This window comes from Mauremys reevesii, linkage group 9, assembly GCF_016161935.1.
Source record: "Mauremys reevesii isolate NIE-2019 linkage group 9, ASM1616193v1, whole genome shotgun sequence".
NCBI classification, from domain to species: domain Eukaryota; kingdom Metazoa; phylum Chordata; order Testudines; family Geoemydidae; genus Mauremys; species Mauremys reevesii.
This window is the reverse complement of record NC_052631.1, coordinates 37,156,883-37,181,391: the sequence shown is the minus strand read 5'-3', so window position 1 is coordinate 37,181,391 and position 24,509 is coordinate 37,156,883. Positions and strand designations below refer to the sequence as shown.

General features: G+C 41.3%; 1 long non-coding RNA gene across 2 annotated transcripts in view; it reads right to left on the bottom strand.

Moving 5' to 3' along the window:
* Nucleotides 1–16,976: 16,976 nt before the first annotated feature.
* The window catches only part of LOC120371504, a 45,535-nt gene continuing 38,002 nt past the window's right edge, over nt 16,977–24,509 (bottom strand). For both annotated transcript variants that reach the window (XR_005584412.1, XR_005584413.1), the window contains exon 4: nt 16,977–17,108. This is a non-coding gene — a long non-coding RNA (uncharacterized LOC120371504). The remainder of the gene's footprint in view (nt 17,109–24,509) is intronic.

Sequence of the window (24,509 nt, the reverse complement as noted above, 5' to 3'; positions counted from 1 at the left end):
CATACTGCATTTAGCCAGGGACCCCATCTCCAACCTGGACACATTTATCAACAGCACATAGAACCTGCATTTTGGAAAGATAGGTGCTTTCGTCAGGTTACTCAATGTATATATGAGAACATGTGGATCAATCCTGCTTGGGCCCAGTCCCACCCCAGACCACACCACCTGCAGACACACGTTGGCCTGCAGATTGGCTTCCACATGGGTCTTAGAAGTGGGTAAAATCAAGGTGGAAAATGTCTTCCTTGGGCTCCTCATTTGCTCAGATATTTTCTGGTATGTTCCTCTGACAACATGGCCACCAAAGATGACACATTGATTGGGGGATTTTGTGCCAAAAATACCTTTTGCCCCTATTATCCACAGTTTAAATGTCTTTCTTATATGAAGAGAATTTAGCCAAGGGGAGTGATAAAGGTTTTCACCTTTAGGTCACCATTAGTATAGGCAGATTATTAATGACTGAGAGCATTATACCATCTGTCAGATGCTCAGCTGGCCATTTAAATTCAGTTGTTGGTCTCAGCCCAGTTCTTACTGACCACCAGAAAAAGCATCATAATTTACACTTTTCTTGGCACTCACAGCCCAGAGGATTGAACGGGCACAGAGCCTAAACCACCCTTACATCCTTTGAGAGGAGGTTTCCGGCATGCTGAAACTGACACCTCCACTGCCCATGCTGTGCCAGTATTATGAATACAAAGAGGATTTCCATTTCCAGGGTTATCTGGTACCTTTCCTGAGCAACAAAAGTTACTCAGATTAAAGTTCATATTAGTAAACTAACAATAAAAGCCAAAACACCACCACCTATAATAATAAAGAATTCAGAGGATTGCAAACTGCACCTCTCTCTCTAAAGAGATGTGTGTGTCTGTATAGAGATAGCTGTACATCTGTTTGGAAAGTGGGGAAAATTTTCAGCAAAATGTTTGGAAGGAAATGCATTTTTTTTTTCAAAACAATTCATGGAAAAATTGTTGTTTCAACAAAAGAACAACAAAACAAATCAGCTTTCAAAAACTGGCAAATGCTGGTTTTGATTCCAGTCAGCTATGGTCTTCATGCCATGGCTTTACGTGATCTTTTAGATATTGAGCACCCGGCCAGTAAGGTCTGAAACCTTGAACTTAATTTGTTACTCTGTGGAAAGCCAGTACAGGGTGCAAAGGACAGGTCTCATGTGTTTACAGGCCCAGTATTGCTGAAAACATTGGGACAGAGCCTCATCTGGTGTAAATAGGCACAGCTCTGTTCAAATCAACGCCTCACCGCTGTCAGCCCAGACTGGACTGATGGTGAATAGCCAAGCTTAGGTCTTGGGAAGTAGGGAAGGAGCCAATGTTCCCCCTTCATTCTGTTCCCTCCTGCTTTCTGTTACGAACAGGATTAGATGACAGGGTTGCCTGCAATAGCAGGAAACTAGAGTCATTGACCCATAAGGTCCCTTCTAGTCCTATGTGGGGATTTGGGTAGAGGTTACCCTACACCATCTGTCCCTGAATGGCTGATTTAGGTGAGGCAGGGTTCATTGATTGGCTTCCCTTTCCTTCCCCCACTCAGGGGGCATAAAGAACTTCTGTAATGTGGCTCTTTGCTCCTGCCTACCCACCCATGTGAATTGCAGTTATTTTAGCAGGTCCCCAGGTGTGCTGTGTAACAATGACAGACCCCAATCATCAGCAGGCAGGATCAAACCTAGGCCCTCTTGAGCTAAATGCATAAGCCTCTACTGCATGAGCTAAAAGCCAACTGGCTGTTTATAAAGACTGTAGTACAGACTCATTTTATCTCTCTTGCTAAGTGGTCTCAGTGCCACTAGACGGGATAGAACACCACACCCAGAAGGTGTGTGCATTACACCTGGCCAGATTATCTTTTTGGGACTAGAAGGAATTCCCCACCTAGTCTAGACTAGGAGTGTGTCTGGTGCAATGCTTCCAAGTCTCATGTTTTTATTGCAAGCCTTATAATTAGTGTTTTTCTTAAAGCTCCAGCTCCTGGAGTCATAGGATTACAGGAGAATCAGAGCTTTTTTAAAAAAGAAGTTTATAACCCTCATAGTTGTGAAGAAAAGCTTGTAAACAATATAATATGAAATTGGAGCTATACCAATCTCCTAGAACTGGAAGGAACCATGAAAGGTCATCAAATCCAATCCAATCCAGCCCCCTGCCTTCAGTAGCAGGACCAATTTTTGCCCCAGATTCCTAAGTGGTTCCCTCAAAGATTGAACTCACAACCTTGGGTTTAAGCAGGCCAATGCTCAAACCATTGAGCTATCCCTCCCCAGCAAGACCCAAGAGTGTTATAAAGGCTCAGAAGGCAAATACAAAGAACACACTTTTTTAGAAAAAATAATCATGATTTTTAAAGCAAAATCAGGATTTCGGTGTTTGGGGGGCTGAGTCATGGTTTTTGAATGCTTGGCAATACCACTAGTGGAGGTCTGATGATTAGGTAGGATATGGGATAGGTTTAAACTTTGTCACAATTTATGAGCCGTGACCGGTGTGAGTGGGCCAAGTATGGGAATCACCTCCTGAGGTAAACCTGAGCATGGAACCCAAAAGATTAGTAACGTTAACCTCTGGTGGTTTCAAAGCAGAGGGTGGCTTAAGTCTCAGGCAGACTGGGACACCTTGTCAACATGCTTAGCTCCCATATGAGAGGAGAGTGCTTAGAATGAAACGTGGGCTGAACTGAACATCTGGCTGAGGGCACATGGGGTTAGGATGAGGTTTGCCTATATCACTGAAGCTGTTTATCTCAATCTGTCTCACACTGGAGCCAGTGAATTGCCTGGTAGTCTGTTGTGACAGAAGTGGAAAAAGCTCGTTTCACCTCCCATTTCCCTGTCAACTCTTTATTAATAAAGTTTGCAGTTTAAAGCCATTTCTTTGTGTTTGCGTCTTATTTTCTCATGTGTCAAGTAGAGCTATAGGCAAATTTACAGCAGTAGAGGACCTGGCTCACAGTCTTTTCTTTTTTTCTCCTTAAAAACTGTTTTAAAAAACACTGTTTAGAAGGAAATTCCGTGTAAGCATTCTTTTCTAGTGCTGCTCATCTATTTCTTTGTTTCGTTTTCATAACAGAGTGACTGGGGATGTGAGATGTATATCAATGGCTCTGGGACTAGATCTGTCCACTGAGTGAAGATTAGCAGGATTGATCAGTCTTTGAAATAACTGAGGAATTCCAGTAGAAGCATTTCATGTAAGTGGGTCAAAATAAAACGAAAGCTGTCCTTGGGCAGCTTTCAAATACACATGGGTTTGGTTTTTTCCCCATATTTCCTTTTACAGAGGGAAGAAAAACATAAGCCTTTTTTTGCAAGCAGCATTTTATTTTTAGTATGCTCTCAACCTCTTTAGAAGATGTGCATTGCCCCTCATGTTATTCAAATGTTCCTTGAGATGCACACCCCTAGGCCTGATTCTCATTTACACAAAGGCCCCTTTACATTTGTATCCACTTTACATTGCCAAAGTGAGATAAAGGGCTTTTGTGTAAGTGGGAATCAGGCCCAGATAGCTGTAGAGGGAGAATTTTATTTGTCTTCACTGATTAAAATGGGAAGTCCATTTTACAGGTCCAGGACTCCCTCCACTGGAGGCATAAATCCCATTTTCTATAGTAGCGGACCTGGCCCTCCTGGGATTATCTCATTTGAATTATAGTGATGGCTGTTGTGAGCAAGCACAGAAAGGTGGTCCCTTGGTCCAGAGAGGAAGAGGATGGGACTATCCACATTGCTATTTTCAATAGCGTCAGAGTTTATAGCCCCTTTGCCAGTGAAGTACATTTAGTGGCCCAGTTCTTCGACTGTGCTGTGGCTGCTTTGCACACCTCTGTTCTTATAAAATGGCCCTAAAACCAGATTGGTCCCCCCAGTGCAGGTTATTCTTCTGACCTAGAGCTGGTATAAATGCTCCTACTCTACCACTTCTTGGCTGCCCATGTTGGGGGCTGGCCCACAAACAGGAGACATAGTCTAGGAAGAGGGTATATAGCTTGTGGGTTCTTTTTTCCTCAGTGACTCCCAACTGCCCCATTCTCCTCTTGGGGCTGTTGGTAGCTGGCATAAATTAAAGCAACTCTCAACCTGCTCTAATTTATATGAAGGAGCTGGACTATTTCTCAATTGGCTCAGAGTCAGTTGAGTGCAAAGGTGGCATCTCTCATGGTGCTCTGTTCATAGAGATCAGGGATTATGTCCAATATCTCATACTCACCAAAAAAGGAGCATGCTGTTAATGGAAGTCATGGGTATGGTTCTGATTCAGCAGAATCAGCCACCCTGATTTCACTGGGAATACTCACATTCCTAAAATAAGGCTTGTGTTTCCTGAACTGTGGTCCATAACACTATCTGTAATGAAAATGACTAAATATAATGCACAATCATGAAAAATATTCATGACCAAGTCCAAATGGAACCCATTTTATAGAATAAAAAAGGATAGAGAGTTATATGGTTTGACACTAAAATAAATATATTGGAAACGTTTCAAATGTGTATTTACATGGACACTGCCAAGTCCCTCAGGCTAAAAAGCTGTCATTAATTATTAAGTGAGATTATTTCTCATTGACAGATCTGTAGTATGAAGTCTAGTAAGAATTCTCAACAGAATAAGGGGCCGTATTGGAAATAGGAGGACACATTTTCCTATTCCTCTCTATCAATGTGCTTCAATCCTGACCAGAACAGCACCACATGTTTGTATTAATGAGATAGGCCATTTTTGTCCTAAAGAATTTGACAAAGCCTTTTTTCAAGTATTATGAACTAAATAACATCACTAATAAAATGGGACAATTTATTCTTTCAGTTGCATTCATGCAATTCCATTGATATTAGTGAGGTTGCCTGGATATGACTGAGGATAGAATCTGGTCCACTATGTTTAACTGAGTGAAAAATAACGAAAATGTTGACCCTTTTGTCATATGAAACTAGGCCAGTCTAATTTCATGCACTCTCATGAACCATCGAATTCTTTAATTCCATGCCATAAAAAAACCCAACCCTCTGGCCCTCATTCTGCTGCTGCATACAAACATCTGCAGTCACTGTTATCACCAAGGAAGTCAATCAAATCTGCTTACATGCAGCAGCTGCAGACTGAAACTCCATGCTACTCTAGACACAGAATTGCACATAGGTGTGGTGATGTGATTTTGAGCAGCTCCATAAAAGGTTATAGAGACAACATATTTTCAGACAAAATATTTTCATGCATGGAAACAATTAGCATCCACCCTAGCCACATGCACACACACATAAATTAGTTTTACAGTTTATAGCTAGACCAGTGGTTCTCAACCTGTGGCCCAATCAGCACATAGCTGCAGCCCATGTGACATCCTCAGGGCCATACAGGTAGTATATATATTGTGTAGATGCAGCCCACATAACACACAGAAAGCTGCATATGCAGCCACAGTGATAAATAGGTTGAGAACCGCTGACCTAGATAGATTTGAGGCTCTAACACAACAAATACATTCATGTTCCTTGACTCAAAACACAAGCTTCAGGGAACTCCGCCACACCTGCCAGAAAACTAATGAACTACAGGAATAAAATGAGTGGAGATACCTTTTCTGGACTGCATGTGTGTTATAGGTGCAATAGCAAATGTCTCTGCAAAGATACTGTAAGCTACTGTTTGAAAGAACATTCATTGACATGCTAAATACAGTTCCGAATACAGTGGCATCTTTAGAAAGTGCATGCATGCAGAGTAAGCACCGACAGAAGGCTTTTCATATATTCCTACGTGGCTTTTTCTGGGCTTGAGACATAAAATTTCAATCTAGAATCAGACTTCAAACTCCCAAAAGTCCAAGGACCTTTATATGTGAGGTTTTGATTCAAATCACTGACAGAGAAAGGTGCCAGCAAAACTAGTTCTGTAGCTGGGTTCAGATTCCAATTTTCCCCAAGTCTGAGGTATTCAGTTGCAGGCCCATCTTTATCTGGGAGCTAGACAACTTTGTTTCAGAGAGCAAATTCTGTGTTCAGTAGCAAATGGAAATAGAAATAGCTTTACTTATGTCCAGAAATACCCTGGTATAACTGACAAAAATCTTTCTCCACCCTCTTTGTATGGGGAGACTCAGCACTTCTGAATTTTCAGCTCAGTCACTATTGTATCATTTGCTGGTCAGGTCCCCTGAGCAACTTCTTTCAGTTCATTTTAAAAAGTCACATAAAGGCCTCTGGGCATAGGACATAATGACCTTAAAAAATCACAAACAGAGTCAACTCCTGAGTGAATAGATTAAATAAAAAGAACCCTCTCATTTTCTACACAATTCTTATATGCATTACATTATGTCATTGTAATCAGTGCAATTCTTTCTACTGCCCCCTTATTTTGAGTACTGCATATACCCCTAAAAAGAGTCTCTGTGTGAACTAAGCATTTCTCAAGATTATTTTTTTCCCCAGATCAGGTCTTTAACAAAAGGTTCTGATTTTTTTTTTTGAGCTGCTCTGATGACTTTTGCCTTGCGTTGGGTCCGCGTGTTATTAGCAATACTACATTTACAGTGGACTCAACATGATTTTTTCCACTCACCACAGAATAAATGTCTCTCTCTCACATTGTAGAGTGCTCAATTTCCCACAGAACAGTTTTTGTTTTTGTAGAATTCTCCATGCACAAAACATTCTGTTCTGGGTGAGCACTGCACTTCTTATTCATGGTAATTACACTCACATCTTTGATCTCAGATGAGATCTCTTATGCATATTTTGTTCTATTTATGTCTTTGATCTTATTTCTTGTCATCCCCCCACCACCCCAATAGGCTGCCTTTTCATTTGAAAGACGTTCATCCTACATCTCTTAAAAGAGAAAAAGTGAAATGTTGGTGGATGTATACCATGCAACCCTGCAGAGCAAAAAGTAATTTGAGCAATTTTTTTGAGCAGGGTGCATCTGTTTTTTGTCTCCTTGTTTAAATGAATAGTAGCACACCATGCTGGTAATGTCAAGCATTCACCTAGGTAGCTGAAAGTGATATGTGGTACTGAGAAGAGTATATTTGAAAAAAACCCACCAGCTACTGCTATTACTGCAGTGACAGCAGATTACACTGGAAAAAAGGAGACATGTGGGACCCTCTAGTGTGCATGACAAAAAATGGTTTCCATGACAACATCTGAGTGTGTGGGGAGGGGGCAGCAAGAGCTGTGCAGATCAACACAGAACTCCAGCAGCCTGATTGGAAAGAGTTGTCTGTAATTTAGCTTGACTGCCTTGTTATGTAATATATTCTTTGAACTATGTAAATGACTTTGGAAATTTCTGCATCAAAAGCACCCTGACAAGAGAATTGCAGCAGGGACTGACACCTTCACATGAAGGAAAAGGAGAGTTTCAGATTTGTGGAGAACATCTGACCTTTTGCATTATATTAGTGTTATTAGATTATTAATATAATATATATCACAGATCTCCCTACAAGACTATTTTTGGAGCTGAGGGGCTACATTTTCTTGAGAAGAATACAGTATTGTATAATGGACTTTAAGGTAGTGAGTCAGCAAAGCCCTTAAGCCCATGCTTATTGTTAACATCTGAAGTCAATGGGACTTAACCTGAAGTATGTGCCTAAGCCTTTAATCAGAGCAGAGAAGCCAAATTTACATGGGTCAAGGGACCGATGCTGTGATGTGGCCTAAATTTTATTACCGTGTTTCAAGGGGATTCAGTTGAAAGACAAGGTGCTTCTTTAGTTATTAGAGAAAGGGCAGGAGCAGTTAAGTAGCATATACAATAGAAAAGAGGCTAAAATTCATTTAAAATCCAGGAGAGGTTTCTTTGTCATAAAATGAAACCATGTAAAGCATTTTCAGTGGTTGCATTGTGAGGACTGATGTAAAGCATATAGAGGACAGCCAGGGAGTACATAAGAAAAAGAACAGTAGGTGAGCATGATCTGCTGTTCCTCATCTCCCTCACACATAAAATGCCATTGTTATGGAATCATGTGAGGATGAATGAGAGTTTCCATTCTAGCTTCCTCATCACTTCAGAAACCACTTTTTGGGCAGGGGTCGCATTTTCTCATTCTACAGGAAATGTGTGTATTTATGGTGGGGTGGAGGAAATTTGATGTTCATTGGCAAAGCCATTTTTGAGTTTACTTTCCAAATTTAATTATTCAAGATAAACTCCTTCATGTCGAAAACCATGTCAGGTCCCCTGGTGCAGACTTGAACTTCTAGCAGATGATTTAAAATAACATGTTGCTCTGCGTATGATAAAGGACTGTAGAAGTAGGTCTATGTTTTATCTCTTGATCTGTCCATTTACAGCATTTCCAATGCACCCATTCTCTTACTGTAGAGGCACTTTATAGCTAACTGGTTTACGGGTGGGATTTAAACTGATACCACCTAAAATGACAACTGTAATGTGCTTATAGCCTTCTGCTAATACCATGAATCCCATGCAAGTGAAGACGTAATCACCAGAAACCATATGTGCTATGAGAGACCTGAAATGCGGCTCTCACTGTGATTACTTGGTCATCATTGACAGGAATTGTGAGGCTTACAAAGGTTACAAGCTCACTCAACTATCTTCAACTTCCATGAGGTGTGTGTGAGCCTTATAGTACTGGTAAGTTCAACTAGCAATGCCAGAGGGAAGCTTATAACTTTGGAGAGGCATCACATGCTGTACTTATGCTATATACTTTAGCAGTGGATCTTGTAAATCCCTATTCATCTGCCCTTAAAAGCACATTTGAAGCTTCACTGAAGTTGTAGACTCTGCTAACACACAAGCCTCTCAAGATTTACAAGCTCTGCTGCCTGGGCATGTGGAGCTTATGATTTCTTTGAGGTTTCAGGTATGGATGGCCTCATCTAGTTATAAGAGTGGAGTTTGTATCCAGTGTGAACACACTTATTTTTCAGGGGTGGGTGGGAGGGAGAGATAATGCCACATTTCTCACTTTGTTGTGGGTCCCTGCGTGTGGGACTAAACCTTTCTTGGATCGAGAGGGACAAGATTCACTTGTTGAAAGCTCTGCTCACACAGCTGCCAGAGCTTGTAACTCTCAGAAGCATCTCTGATCCAATACAGGTGCCACAAAAATTACAAGAAGAATCTGCTCAATGATATTTGAATTATGCATGCATGAAACAAACACACACAAAAAACCCCCCACATGTTGCTACATGAAAAAGTTAAGAAATTGCTAGGCAAAAACTTTAAGATAAAGTTAAGACAAATAACAATTAACCATTAATAGAATGTTTTAGTTTTTTAAACCCCACAGAAATGTCAGGAGATTCAGTTAATTACCAGCCTTTATTTTAGTTTCATATACTTGTCCATCCTCCAACAACAGGCCAGAGAGGCCTCCCCTTTTTCCCCCCTCCATAGAGACCAACCCATCCCTCCTCATAAGTGCCAAAACACTAACATCCTCCATCCTACTTTCCACATGCTGGACAGAGATGTGACCCTTTCACAACCCAAATCTATTTTCCATCCAACATCCTACTGTGATTGGGATACCACACTCACTTCAATCCAGTGAGGTCGAAATCCCCTTGTAATTGTATCATTCATCTGCTTAATAGGAGTTAGACACCTCATCTACTTTTGCAACAGATGCCAAAATACCCATGAGAAGGTCCTTCTTCCCCTATCCAAATGATGGGTGCGGGAAAATCTACATATGCATAGTACAGAATCATAGACGCAAAACATCTGTTAGATCATCTAGTCTAACCCCCTGCCCATGCAGAATTATTCCCTACAGTATGTTTTATAGTGCTTTTGCCTGTCTAGTTTTCAATGGTCCAAAGAGCCTGACTCCTACCACTTCCCTTGGGAGACTGCTCCCCACTACAGTCTCATTGATCTCATGGTCAAAAAGCATTCCCTGATACTAAGCCTGCATTTTTGTTTTTCATCCCATTAACCCTAGTTCCTCCCCTCTATTCCATCCTGTACCCTCTCCTGCCTTCATATTAGTATCCTGCTATTAGTTGTGGCTTTTATCCCCCTCCATTTAATCACCACGTATGCCTACTTTTAACTTCTCCTCACAAGACAAAATATTTCCAGTCCCTGATAATTTTCTTTGCATTTCTCTGAACTGCCTCCAATTCATCAATCTGTTTGTGGTATAGAGATACCCAGCCCTGAACTCCATATTCCTGGGGGACACTTACCAGAACTATACAGACTGGGCAGTCTCCCTATGCCCCAGGCAGTACATGAGCGCCATCTGCTGCCTGCCTTCTGTCTTTCCTTCCAGTCAGTTGCCAAGTCAACTGATGTGAGCTGACTATCTTAGATATTTTTAAGGTGCCTGGCAATACAGTATTTAAATGTCAACCGGAGGGGCTAAGATGTATCCAGTACATCTCCTTCTCCTCTGTCCTCTCTGCCTGAATCCTACATGCTGCAATGGAAGCAGGTGGCTGGCCAGCAGTAATCAAGTGTCTGCTGCCAGCTGACAGATCCAGGGATCTCTTCCAGTATGGGGCCTACATCCTACAGACCCGCCGTTAATCTGCCTCCACGGAGTGTTATTATGTAGCATCAGTTCCAATACTGGTTAGGAGACTGGGTATGGATGATATAATCATATAACAAAATATGCCATAGCAATTCCTGAACTCAGATGGGTAAACATGAAGAATTGTATTTCTAGCATTAGAACTTTCATACCATTGAAGCCTTCCCTGGGCTCCAACTGAGGAAGAAATTATCATGATGTAATCCTTAAAATTGAAAGGTGTTATGAATGGTGGGGGTCTCTTGCACCTAGGTAACAGGTGGGTGGCTGAGAATACTAGCAGCAGAATGGTGATGGCTGGGAAACATAACTAACTTTCCAGACTTTATAGTATTTACAGGAATTTGTTACTAAAATACTTTAATAATGTTGTTTTTAGGAACATCTTGTATATAATTTGAGTTTACCTTTATTTAACACTGTCTCTTTTTATGTGTCTGTGCACTGGGGAGAAGAGAGAGCATGAGCAAACAATTTAAATCTTAATTTTCACAAGGAAAAACATAGGTTAAAAACATGCCTTCATAGGTTGGAAGAATTCCTATATAACTAACTACGCCTCTTCCTTCTCCTGTGGCAATAAAATTCATAATTCTTCATAGGACCTGAAGAAGAGCTGTTTGAAGCTTAAAAGCTTGTTCCCTTCCACCAACAGGAGTTGGTCCAATAAATGATACTACCTTGTCTCTCTCACATCCTTGGACCAACATGGCTACAAAAACAGTGCAAACAACTATATAACTTCAAGCTTTTATCACAATATCAAATCACCACAAAACTAAATTAGCTAAAATGTGATACAAAAATTAAGTAACTAACAAGCCACTCCCCCCCCCCCCGAAAGATTTCTGTTAATTTTAGACATAGAACGATTTGGTCTTTGTGATGTTGGATTTATATGTGGTTTGCCCTTTCACAGAGCCCTTCGCAGAACTATTCACTCAAAACATTCCAGCTGCAAAGAAAGTTAATACCTTTCAACTGCAAAGAATTACATCATGATAATTTCATGTGCTATGAGAGTTTCATGTCTTAGAAAAGCATTTTAATTCCAGGTTGAACACAATGGTGCGAAAGCTATAATTACCCGCTCTCTTCCTTCTCCTGAGGAAATAAAATTCATAATTCTTCATGTCATTTTTACAGTATTATACTCATGTCATCAATAGTTTTAAAAGTTTTATTTTTAAGAAAGTTATTGGTAGTGTAATAAAAGTGAAAATTAATTTCCTGCGGTTTGAATCAAAGTGTCTCAAGATGCAATGTTACAGTAAATCCGGAAAGTTAATGGAATATTAAAATCTGTCAGTTGATCTTCTGGGGGTGGGGGCAGAATGGTTCATCATCTGTGGTTTGAGAGCTTTATGGGAGTAGAGACTATGCAAATCACCAATTAACCATTCCAAATTAAAAAGCAAGTGGACCTGTCCTTTCTACTTACAGAAACGAGAACCGTATCACAACGATCAAAGGCTCCTTCTCGTTTTTAATTCGTAGGTAAATAACAATTACCCATTCCTTTTCAATATTGGATGGCAATAGCCGTGTTCAAAACACAAACATTTATTCTGGGCCTTTGCTGGAGTGATTAAAATTTTGAAGGCGTTGCAGAGACTCCCCAAGCTCCTTGACAGCTGTCATTGCTATTGAACCCAACTCTAACAACCGAAGAGAGCTTTATTGGTAAACTGTTTTGTAGGGCCACAAAGACACACTCTCCATTTCACAGAAGCATCTGTTGCCATATTTTGGAGCTTTATTCCTTCCCACTTTGACAAAGATGATGATTTGGTACCATGTGCCATTTCTTCTTCCTTATTAGCACCACTGGGAAGCTTTTTCACCACCATGACTTGAAGCTTTTGTTTCCAGGAAATGAGCAGGGGAGATACATTTTTACCAAGTATAATTGTCTCTTTCTGGTCTAGTGATGTGACAATGGAGCCCGTGGTTTTTTAATAGGGAGTGGTGTGACTTCAGTGTTTTAAAGACAAATGCAAGCAGCTTTATATAAATGCTGGACTCTACCAATTTACATCATTTTTACGGTAGGAAAATGAGAAAGCTTCACCACAATAAGGTGAGTTCTCAACAAAAGATAGGTCAGGGGGGTCCCAAACACCCATCTTGATCAAACTAGGCACTACTACAGCCAACATATTTTAATAGCTGAGCCCCTCCCAACCTTTAATGCACTGATCCTCTCAACTCCCCTCTCGTATAGCGAAGTGCTGTTATCACCACTTCACAGCTGGGGAACTGAGGCGCAGTGAGATAAAGGCCATGTCTACACGTACAGGCTTACAGTCACCCAGCTGTACCGATTGAGCTGTGCGCTGTAAGAGCGCTCATGGAGTCGCGTTATGCCGACAGGAGAGAGCTCTCCCGGTGACGTAATAAAACCAGCTCAACGAATGGCAGTAGCTATGTCAGCGAGAGAGCATCTCCCGCCAACATAGTGCTGTGCATACAAGCGCTTATGCCGGCAAAACGTATGTCACTCGGGAGTGTTTTTTCACTCCTCTGAGCAACAAAAGTTTTGCTGACCTAACTGCTAGTGTAGACACGGCCTAAGTTACTTACTGAAGGACACACAGGCAGTCTGAGGCAAAGCCCATTTCTCTTGAGTACCAATCTAGTGTCTTAACCTTGAGATCATCCCCCTCTCCAATTGGCTAACTCATCTTGTACCTGTAAAAAGTAGACTTGGAATCAGAACCCACATTAATTATTCAAAAATGAGTGCATAAGATTGGGGCAAGCTATCTCACCAACATTCAGCATCATTACTGTGTAATGAAGAGTGTAAAGGCATAATCATGAGAAGACATAAGGAATGCAGTGAGGAGAAAACAATATACATGATTTTTAATTCTTATGTACAGTTTAAAGATAAATTATGCTCTTGGCTAGTTCCATACAAAGTAGTTGACCTCACCAAGGTCACACATTCTCCAGTTGGATTATTGGCTCTGTACATATATTGTACACAAGTAATAGTTGCCATCTAGCCAGAAGAATCCAGATGGTGGATGGGAGGGACAGGGCATGGGGATGCACAATTTTTGCACATAGGGAGAGATCCACTAATCCTCTTTCATAAAGTGCATATGCCCTAATCTATTTTCACACCATGCTCTGAGCCTGAACCACAGCCACTGCTCCTATTTGTGCCCTCTGACTTTGAATCCCTAACAGATTCTTCACCTTTAACCTAAGAACATAAGAACGGCCTATACTGGGTCAGACCTACAGTCCATCTAGCCCAGTATTCTGTCTTCTGAAGGTGGTCAGTGCCAGATGCTTTAGAGAGAATGAACAGAACAGGGCAATTTTTAGTGATTCATCCCATCCAGTCCCAGCTTCTGTTGGAGATTTAGGGACACCTAGAGCATGGGGTTACATCCCTGAACAACTTGGCTTACTGATGGACCTGTCGTCCATGAACTTATCTAATTCATTTTTGAACCCTGTTATAATTTTGGCCTTCCTAACATCCTCTGGTGACAAGTTCCACAGGTTGACTGTGATGTGTGACTTACTTTTGTTTGTTTTAAACCTGCTGCTTATTAATTTCATTGGATGGCCTGTAGTTCTTGTACTACATGAAGGGGTGAACAACACTTCCCTCTTTGCTTTCTCTATACCATTCATAATGTTACAGACCTTTATCATACTCCTGCCCCCACTCATCTCTTTTCTAAGCTGAACAGTTGCAGTCTTTTTAATCTTTCCTTGTATGGAAATTGTCAATACTTCTAGTAATTGTTGTTGCCCTTCTCTGTACCCTTTACAATTCTAATATATTTTTTGTGAGATGGGATGACCAGAACTGCACGCAGTATTCAAGTTCTGGGCACACCATGGATTTATATAGTGGCATTATGATATTTTCTGTTTTATTTATCTATCCTTTGTGCTAATGGTGCCTAACACCCTTCTCTCCAACTGGGCAGGAGGTTGCTTTAGCGATATGGGAAAGGGTAGGAGTGAAATGCTCAGTACTTCTGCCCAGCACACCTGCTGCAAGTTCTTTCATTCTAACTTCTGTGGATATAATTATGAAACACAAGCTTGTTTCTTCACAGCTCCTCAGGGGCAGAAAAGCAGGTGGTATGGACAGCGGGCAAGTGACAGTGCTTGGCACTATCACAGGTTTTCTCACTTACAAAAAGTGTGGCACTAAGAGGTGCTACTTGGCTGCATGGTGCTGCAGTGGCAGGTATTTTGGATGACTGAAGCACAGACAATAGCTTTCATCAGCTAACACTTCAATTTTGGTTATTTTTCCCCCCACAGTAGAGGTAGGGAAATCAAGAACCAAAGACATATTAATGGAGATAGAGGGTATTGTAATGCTCATTACACATATCCACTTACTGTACTGCATATAGTTAATAACCTGTATTTATGTAGCAGCTTTTATTGCAAAAGGATTCCAAAGCACAGTATGATTTTAACATAATATTTTTATTCTATCAGTTCACATAATGCATTGCTCAAAACACTTTTGGTGCATGAACAATGCTCTTTAGTAAAGAAATCATTCTTCCTACAGTGTTTTAAGTGATAGAAAATAAAAGGCCGAACTGTTCTATGTACTTAACCCATAAATCTGTAAGAGTACTAGTATGTATGAAATCCTTTAGCTTTTCTGTGTTTATTGTTATCATTCATGAGTGCAGACACATACATTGTAAGTATCTATCTCACCAATATTCAGTATCACCACTACATAATCCATTGTGAATTCTGTCATGGAGACATTAGTATATTCTTTCTTGTTTGTTGTTTTTAAATAACCTAAAATAAAAATAATGCAGATTGCAATGATCTGTTTGTTGTTACATATCTCCATACACAAACATTACCTACTCACCATGGAAATGCATTCACCTCTGGGGTGAAATGTGGTAGCTGTTTAACAGCACACAGCAAGACTAGAACAAGCAGAGCAGAGCTATAGGGCTGGTCAGAAAATAAGAATTCTGCTTGTGTAAAATTTGGAAGTTTCAGCATTTGTTTTCATTCCCCATTGGAATTAAAATTAATATGAGAGAGAGAGTGTGTGAAAAAAAAAACCACAAGGGAGACCTACTCCAAGACAGTCATTCACGTGGATGTCAGAGACCCAAGTGCAAGTCCCCGTTCTGGATCTGGAACTGAATCTGAACCAGGCTATTGGCTATTCTGGGGTCTGTCTCTCTGGCCAAATATTCCATTCTGGACCTAGAAACCTTCCCAACAGGAAGTTAACCAAAGCAATACATTTCTGCAAAAAGTTTCAGTTTTCATGAATCAGTGAAAACATGTTTTGTGATAAAATTCCTGACACAGCAGTCCCCCTGGACAGATCACAACACAGGTTCAGTGTCCTAAATAGTCATTCTCATCTTATCAGCAGCTACATCCACATTTGAGAGGTACGCAGGTGTCTCCAAAACAGCCACTTATTTTGACCCTTTCAGACTGCTAAATTTCCACAATATAAAGAAATGAGCATAAATGTAGATTTATATCAAATATCTATGGAAAATTCAGTAAAGGCCCAGAGAGATTAGTCCCATTTTTTGGTTAAAGAACATGTGAGGATAGGCACTGGTGCATTCAGATAAATGAAGAAGCTAGCAGCCTAACTAGAGCGCTGCTATCTGATGCCTGAAAACAAATGTGACCAAAAAGGTATGCTTTCAGACTAAGTAAGCAGGAAAACTAATTAGACAAGAAGCGACCGTGAACAAACATGTTAGCAGAATCAATAACTGGAACTGATCAGCTATTTCTTTAATTGTGCCAGCTGGGCTGTAGCGATGTGCTTAGCAGAGCTTAATTACCGGTTTCAGTTGTACAGCAGAGTTCTGTTTGTACCCCTCCTCCACACACACACTTTCTTTTATATCAGTAGCTGGGCATATGCCATTAAAGAAAGAAAAGACAGGGTTGAGAAATTACTGGAAAATGGGCCATCCTCATATATAAGATGATATTATATGAATAATCAAAAATAGCCTAGAAGACTTATGCCAAATGTGACCTAATAAGAAAGTGAGCCATCAAGAAAATGTAACTAATTTCTTAATTTAAAGGACATTATGCACGCTGTATAATGCATGCAAAGCTGCATTATAAAAAATTAGGATCCTTCTCTTTCATATTTCAAATGTGTGCAGTGTGGATTGTTCTAATTTGTAAAGCTATGATTGATCCAAGCGTAGAGTTCTGTTACTAAAGCAGTGAAGTCCACGCAGTACAGCTGCTTGGTACCATTAGTAAGAAATAGGGCAGACATAAAGTAAAGCAAATAAAGGGAGTAGGGAAGGGAAGGCGCTCACTGATTAATTACCAGGGGGGAAAAAAAAATCTCGATTGATGTTTACTCCTCCTTAAGTGACAACAAAACAAAAGGGTTTAATAATTGTAAGGCTCTTATGAGTCAGCTACATGGAAAATCCATAGCTCTTTGGCTGTAACGGGCTGGAAGAAGCATAGCATTTCTGATCTATAGCAGTGCATAAACAGGTCTCCTTCAGAGCAGTTGTCACCTGGAAAAGTGAAAATTAAAAGAAATATACATTTTAATCAGTGATGAGTGAACATCAGGAGAGTCAGATGTCTGGGCCAGGAGTCTGATTCAAAGCCCACTGAAGTTGGTGGAAAGACTCCAGCCCCACAAAAACTTCAGTTCATAATCTTGTCCAAAGCTACCTACACTTTTTTCCCCCCTCCTACTGTTTTCTGGATCTGTCAGGCCACATCACTGCCACAAGAACAATGTTTTCTGGAATAATTTTCACACTTATAGTGCTACTCCCAGCCCAAAGCAGGGAGTACAAAGGTAAGAGTGAACTGATTCTAAAATGTTAGGCTGCATCTATTTGCATGGGAATTCTGTCCCAGCAGCTCCCCCTGCAGCTAGTAGAGAATCCACCCATGTGAACTCAGCTCCTGCTATGAAAGCAGCACAATGAGGGCTGCTACTAATCCAGATTGCACAAGACAAAGGAAAGAGGTAGAAACATGCATATGCACCTGTCCCTCTCCCTTCTCTGAATTTACTGGTACTGAAGGGGATAGATATCAGTTCTGGAGCCCATCCCTGTTTGCTGATATATGGAGGAGGAGATATATGCAAGCAAGTTAAAAACCTTTAAAATGAGCCACACTGGGATTCAGACTCAACAGTACCCAATAGTTGGCACCCCTAACCTTGACATCAGTCCTGGAGCAGGTCTCCCCACATACTACAGAGCTGGAAGTGAACAGCTAGCAATCCCTGGGCTATTCTCAGCAAGAGCTCAGTGCATATACACATGTTCGGTGCTAGCAACAAGGATCACCGCTCGCTCAGAATTCCAACAATTAAAGCTATGTCCTAAAAGTTAGCAGAACTTTTTCAAACTTTAGCAGTTCAAGATTAGTTTGTATTTTGCAAGAAGGTTTGAGCAGGTTGTTATTTTATCCAAATCATTTCTCCTATGCTTCATTTTAACTTGCTGGCTGAAATGGTATCACCTAAATGATATTACTTTCTTGACCTGGCATGTCTTTTTCATACACATGACTTTTGTGAGGAGCTATTCAAAGGGCTCTGCGTTTGTGTGGGAAGCTACAGCTGGCAGATGTCAGTTCTTTACAGAGAGAAGAGGTGAGTAGCTGGATTTATAGCAGGTTTGGGAAATTATAAAACAAAAGCATATTCTGCTAATGATAACAGAATCTTCAATCAAGAGCAGTCAATTATCTTGACAAGGAAAATAATTTGATATTACTTGGTGATAGGATAAAAATACATGAGATGTTATATCCCACCAACAGTCATGTCTTTTTTTTTTAAACACATAAGGTGTTTTTTGTGAGCATTTATATGTATTATACAAGACACAGAATAAGATTTCAGGAGCTATGAATTTCATCATTTTAAATGCTTCAGAAAGTGACTAAGTTTCCAAGCATTTATGGCTGATTACACATTGCAGCCACATTTTCATATGTGAGAAATTAAATCTGGCTATTAGTTACAGATTCACACAGAGACTGCTAGTCAAGCAAATTAAGTTGTGCAGAGATTCAGTGGAGGGCAAATGCACTCTATGCTTACCAGTGGGATGAGCTCCACTATGGCCTGACACAAGCTTGCACAAAGGGTAGTGCTGGGAGCAGAGCAGTGAAGAACTAATAGCTCAGCAATGACAAAGATCTAAGAGCCCAACACCTCACAGAAGTGGGGCAAAGGGCCATGTCTGACACTTCAGAACACTTCACCTCAAGAGGCCTAATTACTCCAGTACTTTACATGGGGGAGAAGGAATTTCACCTGCTATGAAACCAAAGGAGCTCCTTTCCAATTCAGTATAATATTTTTTTCACAATAATGGCAATCTAGGCCCAATCCTCCCTTCCTAGTACACTCCTGTAGAGATGTAGACTCACCCCTGGAGCGCCTCCTGCTGGTGACTTCCAGGAATTAGTTCATTCCAGCTCCAGAGTGCTCTCTGCAGGCCAGTGATCTGCCTTACCTCACACTGGCTCCTGTGTCCCTCCCAGGACCGCAGTGCCCCTTTAACTGGGGTGCTGCTCCCTGGCAGTACCCCACCAATTTGGGTCTCCCCTCCCTGGGGAACCCCCAACCCACTATCCCTTCACCTCAGTTTTGGCTGCTGCCCGGTCTCCATCTAGCCCCAATTCACTGGAGAAGACTGCAGTATCAGCCACTCATCATAGGCAAAGGGGCCTGGACTGGCTGCCTTTACCTACCCTCAGGCTGCCCCTCTGCAAGCCCAATACCTAGGTGGGCCTAGAACTAAGCCCTGCAGCCTGGGGAATTACTGGCCTAGGGCTTCCCAGCTCCTAAGGCCTTTCCTCAGCCCTGCCTCCCTCTAGGTCCCCTGGGTGAGTTTCCCCAGCAGCCAGGCCTGTCTCCCTCTCCTGTCAGAGAGAGACTACTATTTCTGGCTTCCCTGGCCTCCTTATAAGGCCCAGTTACTTAGTTTGGGATGTGGTCCCAGCTGCAGCCACTTCCCCCAATCAGCCAGGGTTTTACCTTGCCCAGCCCCAGCCCTCTGCAGGGCTTTTCCAACCCCTCCAGGGTAGGTGGGGGTGCTCACCCCGCTACAACCCCAATCTCACTCTAGTGGGAGTTTTGGGTGCAAAAGGGTCATAGAGTCATGCCTTTGATTGCCTTTGTGATGGGTTGGACCCCCCTTCTGATGTACTGGGATTTCATGAGCCTGTCTGCTCCACTAAACTGGGCGTCCTCTCCCTGTTTTGCTGAATTAGGCTCACTGGCCTCTGGCAGCACACACACACAGCTAAGGACGCACCAGCTGTAGAATATCAGTCTGCAAACAGCTCTCTATGAGAAAACTCAGCTAGGAAATTTCCCAGCACTCAAGTGCAGCTCTCCTCTGGAAAATACACCCAAAATAATATTGTCTTGCGCTGTAGAGAAATCTATACAACGTAAGCTCATAAATTCACCCCCTCCCTCAATGTGGAGGAAGATATGCACTTCTTCCCCCATCCCCAGTTAGAAATTGCACAAATTGGGTTTAATAATAAACAAAAACAAGTTTATTAACTATAAAAGGCAGATTTTAAGTGATTATAAGGGATAGCAAACAGAACAAGGCAGATTACTAATAAAACAAAACACGCAAACTAAGCTTAAGATCTTAAAGAGACTGGTTTCAAGAAGTAATTTCTCACCCTAAATGTTTTCATCCTTTAGGCAATTTGCAGAGTTTCTGTAGCTTAGAGTTCAGGTATTTCTCTTTACAGACTAGACTCCTCTGTCTCAGTCTGGACTCAGCCCTTGCCTTTCCCACAGCTCAATTCCCTTATCTTTTCAGGTATTCTCAGCAGTCTTTCTTCTTGGGCAGGAAGGCAATGGAGAAGAGTCCTGTTTTTTGTACTCCCCAGCCTCAAATAGAATTTACGTAAGGCAGAAAGCCTTTGTTTCCAGTGGAAAAGTACTATAAGTGTCCAGGGTGGCACTTTTTACCAGGTGACATTATCACCTCACCTTGCAGTATCAAAGCAACCATGAAACCAAATTTATTTGCAATGTCCACAGGAAGGAACTTCCGGAAAATGGGGAATCCACATCTTTGAAGACTCATTGTCTTTTTCCTAATGGCCCATTAAGGCTGATTGCTTACTGTCTGGTGGGCATCTCCAAATATAACAGTTGCAATTGTTACATAGTCAATATTCCTAACTTTAGATACAGAAATGATACATGCACACAAATTGAATAATCACATTCAGTAAATTATAACCTTTCCAATGATACCTTACAAGACCCATCCTGAATAAAATACACCTCAGTTATGCCATATCCATATCATAAGCATATTTCCATGAAGAATATGGGGTGTAACGTCACAGCCATTACTTTACTAGGGTGACCAGATTTTCACAATGACAAACCAGGACTGGGTCATTGTGGGATTGGGCGGGCTGGGGAAGGTTTTGTGGTGATCAGAGAGGAGTGCAGGGGAAAGGCTTGGGCATAAGGAAGAGATGAAGAAGAAACTCCCCTCTGTCTCTTTCACCATCACCCTGTGTATTTGACTTCATATGCAGGGGAGGGCTGGCTTGAGGGGTAGCTCACTGAGAAACCTTGTGGGAGAGGGTGCAGGGCACGTAGAGTGGTGGTGCTTGAGGCAGACACACATGCACTCAGCTAGCCTGTATTCAGTTTCATTGTCTCAGCTGGCCAGATGACAAGTCTTGAGGGATTTACAAAATGCTGCGGGTTTTATAAAGCTAACAGGGAACCCACAAAACAGGGACCTGCTCAGTGTTCAGGAGCCCGTGATCAGGGCCTCCCAGAGGATTCAGGGGGCCTGGGGCCCTCGGTGGCGGGGGGCCCCCGCTTTGGCGGTAATTCGGCGGTGGGGGGTCCTTCCACTCAGGGACCCACCGCCAAAGTGCCCCGAAGACCCGTGGCAGGGGCCCCCCACTGCCAAATTACCGCTGAAGGTCCAGCTCTTCGGCGGCAGGTCCTGGGGTGGAAGGACCCCCCGCCGTGGGTCTTCGGGGCACTTCGGCAGCGGGTCCCAGGGCAGAAGGACCCCCTGCCGCCGAATTACTGCCAAAGACCCGGAGCGGAAGAAGCTCCGGGGGCCCCAGGCCCCTGCAAGAGTTTTCCGGGGCCCTCGGACTGAGTGAAGGACCCTGCTCCAAGGGCCCTGAAAAACTTTCATGAGGGGCCCTGCGGGGCCTGGGGCAAATTGCCCCACTTGCCCCCCTCCTCTGGACGGCCCTGCCCATGATCATCCAGTTTTTCTTGAGAACTTAGTATGGATCACTGGGAAGGTCCTCCTTCATACTATTATTTGTGTGACAGTAGTGCCTGAAGGATCCAACTGAGATTGAGGCACCATTGTGCTTGGCAGTGAACAAAACTGTGGTTAGAGATAGATCCTGCCACAAAGAGCTTATACTCTAAGTAAACAAAACAGCGAAAGTCAGTATTAGAATCCCTATTTTACAGATGAGTAATTGAGGTACAGAGAGATAAGTGACTTGCCCAAGTCGTCCATAGGAGAGACAGGAATTAAATTCAAGTCTTCCAAGTCCCAGGACAGTGCCTTAAATCACAAGACTCTCTTTCCTTTATATACTAACTGAATTTCATTCCAATTATCTTCCCATATGAAAAAGTGACCTGAATGGAATTTGGGGGTTTGGGATGCACAAGGAATATTTGGCTTTTGTGCATTAAATCCAGCTACAACATTACAATCTGCTGTAACAATCTGACAGGGATTTTACATTTGTAAATGCAAAGGTGAGAATTTACTTTGAAAGGCAAAACATATTAAAAAGCAAATCAGCTTTGAGAAATGTTAGGCAAAGCTGTCGTCAGTAAATTTCTGCAGGTACAATTTTTCCTCCTGTAGCATGATCAGAGAGCTAAGTACAGCAGTCAATATGTAGTAATCAGCCTAATGATTGCCTAATAGCTAAATTAGGAGAGTGACTCTTAATCATGCAATATGATGCCAATAGTCTAGCACTGAAACTTAGACATGAAGCAAAACTCTTTGATTACACTTCACATTTCTAAAGACCTAATTAACTTTTATAAGACTTCTTGATTTTTTAAAAATCTTACGTAAATAGAGTATAATATGAAAACTATATAGAAAGCTGCAAGTGTATTTCTTAGTCACATCAGTATGCTAACTCCATGAGGAGCATAGGGGCACATACAAATATATAGATCTATTACAACGATGGAATCCAGGAACATTAGTATTGTTAAAAATCTTTTGCTATCTTCTTTTTAATACTTTTTATTATTTTTCCATATAAACTTAAAACCTCTAAAAATATATTTCACTTAAATGGTTTTACAGAAATACAATCAAAATAGCACAATGTAATCTATTCCAGAACCATTTCACAATGAATTTGTCCCATTGAAACTTAGAGAAAAGGTGTAAAGAAAATGAAAAAAAATCTAAAATATAGACAGTATAAAACACCAACAAAAAGACAAATGAACCAACGTAATCTCCCCTGTGAGCACCAATATATTTGATTAGTTATGTACCAGTTCTATTATTCTTTTTAGAAAGAGATTCCATTAAAAGTACTGTGATTTAAAATCCTTTAGCTGTCAAATTTCCTTAGTGAATTCAGAATAAGCAACAAAATCCCAGAAACCACTTTGTTCAGTCAAGTCCATTTGACTTTTCCAGCTTCAGTAATTTCAACCATATTATAGATCACTCTGTCACAAAGCAAAGGAGCAATAGTTTATTTAATAGTATATGCCTCCTAGTGGTAAAGTGCAATTTTGCAGTCTTTGCTCAGGGAAGATCTTTATAGATGCCAATGGGAGTTAGATACTGATATAAGGTCTGATCCAATGCCCACTGAAGTCCATGGCAGTCTTTCTGCTGACTTAAATTAGCATTGAATCCAGCTAATGCAGCTAAATCCCATTTGTCTTATTCACAGAGTAGTCCTGTTGACCTCAAGGGGACTATTTGTGTGAATAAGGCCCTATGGAAAACCCATGCAATTAGATAACTTTTCATAAAGGAAAAGACAGGGAGACATTTCACACAGTGGTCCCAATCTAACTTCCATTGAACTGGAGTATGGGGGGCACAGGGTGTCCATCAGGATCATGCACAGTACATTTTAAATCCTTTGCAAGCAACAGTACACCTTTTGATTTCCAAGACCCCCATGTGCCTAGATAATGAAAACAAGATCTTCAGGCCCTACATTTTAGAAATCAGATAATGAATTGAAATCATATCTTATATGAATTAGACTCTCTGAATCAATTTATATTAGGTCTCTTGCATGGGGGCTGATCCAGATGCTGTACATTTTTTAATTGATGGAAAAACCACATCAGCCAATTCTCCCATTATGGAGGATCTATTTACCTGTCTTCCAATATTAAATCAAACAGGGGTGGGGGAGAATGGAAATAAATGAAAAGGTGTAGGAATTGGTATTTCATTCTCCCAAACTACTTTCTCCAGAATCTTACTGTATGTTTATGCCTAGTATTTAAATGTGATTACTTTGATGGATCATTGAATTGCCTTCACAAATTCTTAAGGCACAAATTCTAGAGCCTGTCTTCTATTATTCTTGTTTAAAAGTTTGGTGTGTGTGTCTGTCTCTCTCTGTTTTTTTAAACAAAGGTGCAAGTCAAAATAGTGTTTTATAATATGCATCTAATATATTTTCCTGGAAACCTGCCCAAAGTCATTTGGATAGCTGGCATAATATGGAATCTGACAGTACAGGAATTGAGTGGACAGTTTGCCATTCCTAGGGGGATCTATCTTTGGCAATAAATTTGGATTACGTCTGTTATTTGAGTGCATCAGAACTGTGCCAAAAGCACTTTGGGATGTATAATAATAATAAAAAATGAGTGTTGTTCAGTTAGCAGTGGAATTCTAATA